This window comes from Triturus cristatus, chromosome 3_2, assembly GCF_964204655.1.
Source record: "Triturus cristatus chromosome 3_2, aTriCri1.1, whole genome shotgun sequence".
Classification (NCBI taxonomy): Eukaryota; Metazoa; Chordata; class Amphibia; order Caudata; family Salamandridae; genus Triturus; species Triturus cristatus.
Window position 1 is genome coordinate 431,651,386 of NC_140584.1, and position 8,434 is coordinate 431,659,819.

Genomic DNA, 8,434 nt, shown 5'->3' on the forward strand with positions numbered 1-8,434 from the left:
CGCGGTCCCTCCCGGCCGGTTACCCTGGGAGGGACTGGTGGTGGTGGGGCTGCTGCCTGCTACCGTTGCTCCTAGAGCCCCCTTTCTTGCCCGCATGTGGGTAGAGGAGGACTCGTGGGCCAAGCACCTGGTAACGTTTTTTCCTCCCAACAGTGCAGAGGGGAAGCCTTGAATGGGGTGCCAGGGCCGACTTGCCGGGCGGGCGGTGGATGGATGGTGTCGCCTTCCTCCTGCCTCTCCTGCACCCGCAGGTGAGCGAACGTTTTCGAAAAGTTGCCTGTGACTCCTGGCACTGGATCACTCGGCTCACGCGTCGATGAAGAATGCAGCTAGCTGAGAGAATTAGTGTGATTTGCAGGACACATTGATCATCGACATTTCGAACGCACCTTGCGGCCCTGGGTTCCTCCAGGGGCTATGCCTGTCTGAGGGTCGCTCGATTGTCAAACACCCCGGGGCTTCCCTGGGATGCGGCTGGGGCCGTTGCAGGGTTAACTCCACTGCCCTTCGTCCTCCACCAAGGTCAGACCCCCTATTGCCTGTGGCAGGGTTCCTCACCGGGTCCTGGGGGGACAGTGTTAAAATCAATGGGTGTTGTGGTAGACCACCCACCACAACACCCATTGCCCGCCCCTTTGACTCTAAGTGTAGTGTGAAAGGGGGCTTTAGTTACAAGGCAGCGTTAAGCCACATTAAGTGGCTTAACCTTGCCTTGTAAATAACGCAAAGCTACTATCGCCATCACAACGTCACTAAAAGGTGATAGGGGCTTGTAAATACGCCCCATTGTTTTTGTCGGAGCACCGCCTTTGACGAATGCAAAGATAAACTTGTACTAGCAGGGTAGGTTCCATATAGCCCATCTAGTACACCTTTCTCAACAATTAATGAGTAACATGAATAATTCAGATACAGCCTATTTTAGTTGGAATTACCCATTCACTCGTGGCGCTACGCACTGCTAGGCATACCGAACTTTACCATTAGCTGAACAAATGACTACACAAAAAGACAGCGGTGTTGGGATGCTGTGCTCTGTTTAATGGACTGCTGGCCTCCAGGTGCTCAAGCTGCGGAATTATATGAATACACTGGTCATTATGTAAGTAAATGAAAGCAACCCAATCAGAAATAACTAACTTCCTTTTTTTTAACAAGCTACTCTTATTTTGCCCTCTCATGTCAGGATTGGACTGAGAACCTAATGGAGTGTGACAATTGCAGTACCAACCACAAATGTTACATTTTACAGTAGAATTTTCCAAATATATTGCCTAAAAACCAATGAGGGTTACATGCAGCTCTGAAAGAGAATCAATGAACCATTATAAGTAAAAATATTTATTTTCTGCATGATATATTTGGGTGCCTCTAAAGAAACGTGAACGGGGGTTTTGAAAGGCAAATTTCCATGCAAAGAAAAATCTTGGCACAAGTCCTTTCTGAATGTAAAACTAATACAATTGAAAATCGTAAATCAGCTGGATCCCATAGAAGCTATCAAGACATTCGAATAACAGAGTGCCACTACATTGATTTCCTAGTAAAATATTTTAGTTGGCTTATTGGAGTCCTGAATGACAGTTCCTGAAAATCCTGTGCATCAGGAAAATGTGTTCATATTTTTTTTTCAAAGAAGCTTTGTGCCCAGACAGGGACAGATTTTGTTTTAGAAGTGGACGGAACTCGTGGAGTTGTACACCATGAAATTACACAGAGTTACATAAAATTGCACAGAGTTCTGTGAGCAAGCGAAATTGGCACTTCCCACCATTTTTTAGCACCTGGAGCTTATTCCACACTGCAAAATCAGCGCAAATAGCACCACAGAGGGGTATATTCACAAGAACGTGTGATAACTACCGCAAGAGTAGCGTAACGCAACTTTCAATATCGCAGCACATCGCGGGAAAATAACCCCATGACAACATGGGATTCACAACAAGGTGGTAGCATGCGATAGCAATCAGATAACACGGACAATGACAGCGTCAAAACCAACGCCACGCTGCAAAAATGCGAAACGTGAAAAAACATGCGATGAGGCCAATCGCGGTACAGAAATCAGCGAAGACCAGCCACAGGCCTGCAAATCCCACGCGTCTGGCAGAACAATGCACTATAAAAGCAAGGGAAAAAAAGCACCAAAACAATTCAAACAGCGTAGCAACATGGATGCACCCGGACCCAGTGCAGAGGACAAGCTAAACCCCACAAGCCCCACGGACGACCAGCCAGGAACCCTGCGTCCGGGGAAGAGCAAGGACAAGAGGAAGACAGGGTTCAGTCCGCAGGAAAACCGGATCATCATCACGGAGGTGACCCAACACCATCAACAACTGTTCGGCACCTCCACTGCGGCACTGGCAACCCAAACAGAAATATGGCAGGCCATCGTCACCAACGTCAATACAGTTGGAGTGTCGAGGAGGTCACTGGAGAACGTCAAGAGGCGCTGGCATGATCTGAAAAGGCAGACCAAACATAAACTTGCCGCCAACAGGGCAGCAACAGCGACTGGCGGTGGACCTCCTGCGACACAGAAGGAGCTGGATGAGCTGGAGCAAATGGTGGCCACAGTCTGCAGTGAGGAGACGGTGGCAGGATTGGGGGGCCTGAACACAGCACAATACGACCTGACACAACAGCAACAGGGTGAGTAACGACCAGGGATGGGGGAGACGGGGGGAGATGGGCACAATGGCACACATGCACAAGTATGCGTAGTACACTGCACACCCACAATGACCGTGGAACATGGCCCTGATTGGCTTGTCACACTGCAGTACACATAGAAATTCCAAGTACCACCCACCTACAATGTGCACAGAGGGCCCCCCCATCACCAACTGCACAACCGACCCATGCACATGTGCTGAATCCAGCAAAGCAGTGGCTCTGTGACCTACACTGACTATGCAAGTAACACGTAATGTCCGATACCATGGCAGCGAACAAAAAAAATGACATGGCCCACGAATCGACATGGAGGTAGCCCAATGTGGATCACATCTGTAAAGGAGCAGGTCACACTCTGACATGTCCACGTGCACCCACAACCCATGCCCTATGAAACACACAGCAGACTAACAATGCACCAGGCCACAAAATCTGTCCGGAGCACATATAAGCCAAGTGAAAAGCAAACCAGGCCCCGATAAGCACACAATTCTAAGGCACTCCGCCTCAAAGGGAGAAGGCCATACGAAATCAGAGCAGCACACACACATAGCAATCACAGGACATCAGCAACGACGGCAATGTGGTACAATGTGCAACACCAGCACCACAGGACAGAGGTAACAACATGTTCCACTTGTGCGTAGTAACTGCACACTAACATCTTTCATTGCCTGACACAGTGTGATGATAATGAACGGGTACTACCACACATCCGTCATGTATTCGGAAGACACACTGACTGACATCAAATAGCCAGCTCCTCCCAAATAGTCACAATGTACATTGGCATGCAGTCTGAATGTAAACATCTGAAAATCAAAAACATTCATGTGAAACTCTGTTAACCTGCATCTCCCCTTAACATTTCAGAGGGACAATCAACACCTACTGCAGAGCAGAACACAAACCCCATCATTGATGATGTAGAGGACAACCTGCACATATGTCAAGATACTCTCCAAGGGATACTGGACAGCCTCTGCACCCCACCCCCAGGAGCAGGGCAGGCTAGCTGCCTCGAAGTGACCCCACCACCTGCACAGACCACACAGCAGGAAACACACACCACCACGGCTGACCCCCACGAACAACACATGGAGAATATACATGTGTGGTCTTCCCAGGTGGAGTTAGCTGAACAGCTGCAGACAGGGTTCGAGTTCATGGCAGCCAAACTATGCCATACGTGGGTGTCTGAATCCCATCAGGGACCACGTACAGTCCCTATCGGACACCCGCTGTCTGCACCATGCTCAGCCACAGATGACTGCAGCGGGAACATCGACACACACAGCACCGACCCCTGATGTGTCCGTGGCATACAGTGATGCTGCACCATCACCTTCGCAGTCTGATGTGCCAGTGGCACACAGTAATGCAGCCACACACACCAGACACACTGGACACAGAACCAGTATCAGGGGAGTAAGAAGGGGCTGTGAACTACTGTGTGAGGAAGGAGGCAGTAGCAGCCATCACCGCCGTAAGGCCTGTCCCTGCCTGGTTATGACCTATGCATCATGGCCCTGGAAACCCCTCCTAGTGACCCCTGGACCACTCTGCGGCTTTCACCCGGACCACGACACAAACTGCCACTTCGTCACCACAGGCCAATTACACAGCTATCCTGCTGCAGACTGCACTCTCCCTCTTCCCAATAACTGTGCAATCCCCAAAGGACTCTGGTTGGCCCACCACTGGGCTTCCATATGATGTGGGCTTTGATGGCCATGTACATCCCCAGCTCTGTCAATAACCTGAATGTGAATAAAACATTTTAAATCACACAGATGTGTCATCACTATGTTCACTCACGTATGGAGTTGTGGCTGGATGTAGGAACAATGTTTGCACATGAAGGTACACCCTGGTAACTGACATCCATGCACATGTGTATCCCTGAGACACATGGCCAATTGGCTGACTGAGGAGGTGAGTACTAGCTGTGTTCCCATTGCACATCAATAACAATCTCACAACCCTCAACATAGGCACACGTCCATGTACTGAATAGGGCTTTGCGTAGGACTGACCCACACGAAAGCAGGCCAGGACTGGTGTCCTACACCACATGTGACACCAGAAGTTCACGTTGCATACCTACTCCCACACAGCTGTGTGGACACATCCTGTTGTGATATTTGACATTGCTCAACATGGTCAGAGGTTGGACACCATACTCACATTGCTGTGGTCACGTAAGGGCACATGACATCCAGCACCAATCCAAAAACACTGTCTGGCTCACAGAGGTGGAGCGTTCCAAAGGGATACACCCCCATTGCACATGCGTCAGTCAGTGCCTCCCTGTGTAGGGATGATGCTCATTGTGGCACACGAGTGGACAATCCCAACAACACACCTCACAGTTAGACACCAGTGGAGTTGCATTTACTTTATTGGCATGTGCGTGTAGGTACAGACGAGGCAACGGCCACCACAGGCAGGGACATGCTTGAGACACTTACACGCAGCATGGGTACATGTCAAGGTTACGGAAATGTTGGGGCTAAAATGGGCAACATTCATCACGGATGGCAACGCTCTCAGTCCACCTTGCCTTGCTGGATGAGTCATATTTTGTTTGGCATCTGACCATTGCCCCGTGTGGGGACCATTGCCCCGTGTGAGGGGGCACGACTCACTGCCCATGAGATCTGCATGTTGGTCTGCCTCCGGAGACCGCAGATTGTCTGCTCTGCTGACGGTGATCAGGTGTGAGGGTCCGACAGGTTCACATGTCGTGCTACATTGCCATGTGTGTGCTCTCCCCCAGCAGTGTGTCCGGTTTGGCAACTTTGCCAAACAACGCTGGGTTGCACCGAGCATGGACCTGCATTACCTTGCACAGGTGTGTGTACACAGATGTTGTAGCATGCACATGCATCCAGAGCCTGGACGAAGGCAGACATTTTCAATGTGGTGGTGGGATATGTGAGCATTTCCCACGATGCAACAAGTTGTTGGGACATGTGCTGTGGGTGCCAATCGGATGTGGCTGCAGGAACGTAGTTACTCGTCCATGAATGCCCGTGCAGCTTCATGTGCAATGTGTTCCAATAGTATGTCGTTGTCGTGTTCAAGGAACACCAGGGTGAGCCAATCCATTAAGTGGTCCGGGAAGGTGTGCTCAGCCCACACCGTTTCACCAATCCGCAACACAGCCCAATAGGGGAGGGCCTCCATGTGGTCACTGCACACGAGGAATTGTGCAATCTCGCTCAGAAGAACGTGCCCTATCTGAAGGGTCAAACGTTGTTGTGACTGGAGACCTGCCTTGTTGCTCAGACCAACTCAAGATGACTGCTGCTTATAGTCTCGCTTTAATTCACAGATAAGGAAGTGCTCACAGTGCTAATTGGGTGATCCGCTCTGGTAGCAAAATTTTCCCCTAGTGTCCATTTGCGCTTATATCTTCCTATGACCACCTAACAAGTACAGTAAGACTGAAATGGCATGCCTTGGCTGAACTCTGACTTTTCCCTTCAGCGCCTTGAGACACTCACGGGTGAGTAGCACGCTTACAATTCCCTGATTGACTTCACCATAATTTAGGATTATACATTGCAATTACAAAGACACAAAACATGAACTGGTTACTGTCAGAAATGGGAGTCTCTAGTTGTCAACGGTTTGCACCTTTGTCCAAGTAGGGACCCTCCTTCCTAGTCAAGGTAAGGGGGATACACTTCTAAAATAACTCCTACTCACCCCTTTGGTAGCTTGGCACAAGCAGACAGACTTATGTCAGAGGCAGTGTGTAGAGCATTTGTGCACCCATACAGTACTACAGTGAAAGCACTACAAATGGACACCACACCAGTTTATAAAAATAAGTAATCTTTGTCTAAACCAAACAAGACCAAAAAGGCAAAGATCAGCAATCCAGAAATCAAAATATGACTTTTAAAAGGTAGAAACAATTCTGTCCATAGCAAACTATAGTTGCAACCCTTTCAACACAAAGTACCTTGGATTCCTCACAGTCACATACAAAAACAGTAGCAGGGAAGGTGATGCATTGGTTCCTTACTCCAGGGGAGGTGATGCGTTGATTCCTTACTGCCATGCTGGGGAGGTGATGCGTCGATTCCTTACTGAAGGGGAGGTGATGCGTCGGTTTCTTACTGTGCGATGAGGTGATGTGTCGCTTTCTTACTGTGGCCCCGGCATTCTTGTAGACTTGGTGCCCCAGTGTGATGCGTGAGGATCGGGGATGGGTCGGTTCTCGATGCGGAGATGGTAACGGTGCTGCTTTGGTTTCTCCAGCCGTGGTCCCACGATGCATTGGTTCTTGCTGCCTCACAGCAGGACCTGTGTCCGAATTGGTGCAGTGATCTCAGACTTCGTAGATCGGTGCACTAGATGTGGCGTGCAGTGTTTTCTCCAGCTGCAGGCAGGCGCTGCATCGGTTTCATTGGCGATGTGTCAGAAACATCTGCGGATGCATCGCGCTTCTCGTAGTTGAGTTACTTTTCCAGCTCCCAACTGCAGGAACAACCCCCAGAGTCCCAACACAGTCACAGGGAGCTCTTGGCAGGTCAGAACTCCCAGCAAGGAGGTTCAGGGGAGCTGGTGGTGAAGTCTTTGTATCCCTGAGGCTTAAAAACAGGAGGGAAGTTCTACTTCAAGTCCTTGGAGGTCTTCCTCAAGCCGGAGACGCTGCACACTGCAAAGTCTTTATCCTCTCCTTGGTAAAGAGCAGAGAGGCTCTTTACCCTGCCAAAACCAGTTCCGTCCTCTCTAGTGCAGCTTCCTGGCAGGAGGTGGAGACAGCATTATGTAAGACTGGCCAGGCCCATTCAGGTGTGAAAGAAATCTCCTCCCCCTACTCTGAATGCAGCTCAGGTCTATTCAGCCCAGCCCTGACTCACCCTGGAAAGGCAGGACACACCTCACCCCGCCAAGTGGCTGGCTGAACAGAATGCACATGCCCAGCCCCTGTCACTCCAAAGCCAGACAGTCAATACACAAATCTAGCAGAGGCACACAAGATGGCTAAGCAAGAAAAAAACTACTTTCTAAAAGTGGTATTTTCAAACACAGAATGTAAAAATCTTCCTTGCTAAAAGATGCACCTTTATATTCTGAGTTTAGGCATACTAAACTTTGCCTTCCCATCTTGTCCCAATGGGAAGTTATATTTATAAGATGTTATAAATAAACTCCCATTCTGCCCTATAGGAAAGATAGCCTTTCAATAATGAAAAATGAAATTGGCAGATCTGCAGTTGACAGGCATACACGAAAGAGGATAAGAGTTAACATTGGCTGATTTGAGGGGGGTGGTGGTGAGTTGAGTAGGGGGTCTAGGCGAGATGAAAGTAGAAGGGAAACGATTGACACCCACTATAACTGGGATGCTGGAGTAGGGGAGAGAATCAGTAGACTGAGACTTAGGGAGATATGAATTGTTGAGGGTATTAAGGTCACCATTAGACAAAGGGCAGACAGCACAATAAGGCCTGTGAACCTTTCTACAAAGGGGGATGGTCGGCCACTGGGAATGTTGAGAGAAGTTGAGAGAACTAGCCGGAGAAGTGCCAAAAAAGTTCATGGGAGCTTGGGGGTTTTGGGGGTTAAGATAGGAGAGATCTCCTCTAAGGTGGGTTAATTCTGAAGCCATGGAATTAAGTTTGAGTTAAATTCTGTTAGCATCTGTGCTATAGAGTTTGGGGGGATTCCTAGAGTGAAGGAGGCAGGGGGTGAGGTTGGGTCAGTGTTGATTAGGACAGGGTATCCCATAGAGGGG

At 49.3% G+C, this 8,434-nt stretch overlaps 1 non-coding gene across 1 annotated transcript; it reads left to right on the forward strand.

The window, feature by feature from the left end:
* Positions 1-281: 281 nt before the first annotated feature.
* Positions 282-435, forward strand: LOC146857491 (5.8S ribosomal RNA). Its single transcript, XR_014980520.1, has one exon. It is a non-coding gene; the product is annotated as a 5.8S ribosomal RNA (ribosomal RNA).
* The last annotated feature ends 7,999 nt before the right edge of the window (positions 436-8,434 follow it).